At 43.7% G+C, this 2,092-nt stretch overlaps 1 long non-coding RNA gene across 1 annotated transcript; it reads left to right on the top strand.

Annotated features, from left to right (window-relative positions):
* Nucleotides 1-223: 223 nt before the first annotated feature.
* On the top strand, nucleotides 224-1,803 carry LOC108515923 (uncharacterized). Its single transcript, XR_001881675.1, has 2 exons — nucleotides 224-279; nucleotides 1,245-1,803. It is a non-coding gene; the product is annotated as an uncharacterized LOC108515923 (long non-coding RNA).
* The last annotated feature ends 289 nt before the right edge of the window (nucleotides 1,804-2,092 follow it).

Raw genomic sequence — 2,092 nt, 5'->3', positions numbered from 1 at the left:
TCCTTCACATCCTGGTCTCCCTGTCCAGCCTCCTCTATCATCACTCTACTATTGATCTAAAGTTGGCTCCATCCATTTTTGACTAATCACACATCCCTAAACAGCACATTCATGTTTCTCACCGACTTTGGCCTCTTTCTTTCCTCCTGCGCAGAATATTACACCTGGTCTCTTTACCTTCGTTTTCCCCTTAAGTCCCCTGCCTATCCTCCCTTGTGTTTCAGGTCTTCGCTGAAACATGGGCACTCGTGGGAAGTGCTTTCTGCTCCCCAGGCTCAGGTATGGTGCCTTTCTGATGTGTCTCCATAACACCACTCACTCCTATGTAACATTCGTCATGCAGTTCTGAAATTGCCACTCTTGAGGTCTGTCTTTCTAACCAGTCAATATGTTCCTCAAAGACAGGGATTGGGTTATGTTCCGGCACCTGGCACAACAAATTTTTTTTTTTTTTTTTTTTTGAGATGGAGTTTCACTCTTGTTGCCTAGGCTGGAGTGCAATGGCACGATCTCAGCTCACTGCAACCTCCGCCTCCTGGGTTCAAGCGATTCTCCTGCCTCAGTTTCCCGAGTAGCTGGGATTAAAGGAACCCACCACTATACCCAGCTAATTTTTTTTTTTTTGTTTTTTTTTTGGTATTTTAGTAGAGATGGGGTTTCGCCATGTTGGCCAGGCTGGTCTTGAACTCTTGGCCTCAGGTGATCTGCCTTGGCCTCCCAAAGTGCTGGGATTACAGGCATGAACCGCCATGTCTGGCCTGTCACAACAATTGACACATAGAGGGCACTCGGTCAATAGTACTGAATAAATGATGAGTGAAACAGTATGAATGAATGAACGTGGACAGGTGCAGTAAGGCCGTTGAATCATAGGCAGCGTAAAGAGGCATGGTTATTTAGTTGGTTAAGTCTTAAACCCACTGAAGAAGAGTATGTTTGGTGCAGGAGTCAAGGGAGCTTTAGGGAAGACCGGGAGGCCTTGGTTTCCCAACGGAGTTGCTTTGAGCAAGGTTAAGTCCAAGTCAGGTTAAGGATATGGCAGGGCAAAAACATCAGGTAGCCAGAGTTTGTCTTTGGAAATTCCAGCCTTTCTTTTCTGGTGATTTCCCCAACCCCTGCTGCAGCAGTCTCTTATTTACTCTGACTCAAACACCAAATTCCCTTCTACTGCTCTTTCTACTTTCTACGACACCAGCTCTCTAGATATCTTTGTTCCTAATTTTTTTTTTTTTTTTTTTTGGTAGAGACTGAGGTCTCCTTATGGCGTTGCCCAGGCTGGTGCTAAACTCCTGGCCTCAAGTGATCCTCCTGCCTCAACCTCCCAAAGTGCTGGATTATAGGTGTAAGCCACCTCTGGACATCTTATCTGTGAAATTTTAGGCACTGATCAGTGTGGAAACAGCCATGAACTGCAGGATGTTCTCAGAGGCTCTGACATTATGGCCCACAAGAAGCTGCCCACTCGGTTTCTAGTCAGTTAGGCGTGGACTTCATCAGTCACAAAATGAAGAACCAGAGAGCCTCCCAGGAGGACACAAAGATGCCTCAGAGAGGCATGGAGGTGTTAAAGAGGGAAGTGCCTGCTAGAATTTCAGTGGGTTGGAAATACTCTTTAACGATGCACAAATCATAGGTATACATTTTCTGACAATTGGAATCTATTATTACTCTTGAACCAGCTGTTCTCCAGGCTGTTTCCTGTAATGGAAGGGATACTTTGAGTTTATATCTTTCCAATCCTACATCCTCAGAAATCTACACTGATACTAATAAAGGGACTCATTTCTCCTACAAGAACCCCTATGCGAGAAAAGTATGTTTGGGTATTGGGTATTGCCTAATGCACTCATAATAAATATACACAGCCATAAAACAGAGCAAAAGTCCTGGTAAGCCTGTTATTTGCAGTAATTGTAGATTGTGAGTGGACATTTTAAAGAGAAGCTTACAAGTTAGTTGTACTTTCTGGTAGTAATTACCTCCCACAAACATGACTCACTTCAGCAGTTTAAATGCAAGAGTTGGGTGTCCCAAAATCAACAGTTTTATAAATAAATCTCTGAATCATGAACTGAATGCATAAATGTTTAAA

The sequence above is a fragment of the Rhinopithecus bieti genome, unplaced genomic scaffold (assembly GCF_001698545.2).
Source record: "Rhinopithecus bieti isolate Rb0 unplaced genomic scaffold, ASM169854v2 scaffold_35595, whole genome shotgun sequence".
Taxonomy (NCBI): domain Eukaryota; kingdom Metazoa; phylum Chordata; class Mammalia; order Primates; family Cercopithecidae; genus Rhinopithecus; species Rhinopithecus bieti.
Note: the sequence above shows the minus strand (reverse complement) of the source record. Positions and strands in the feature narration are given on the sequence as shown.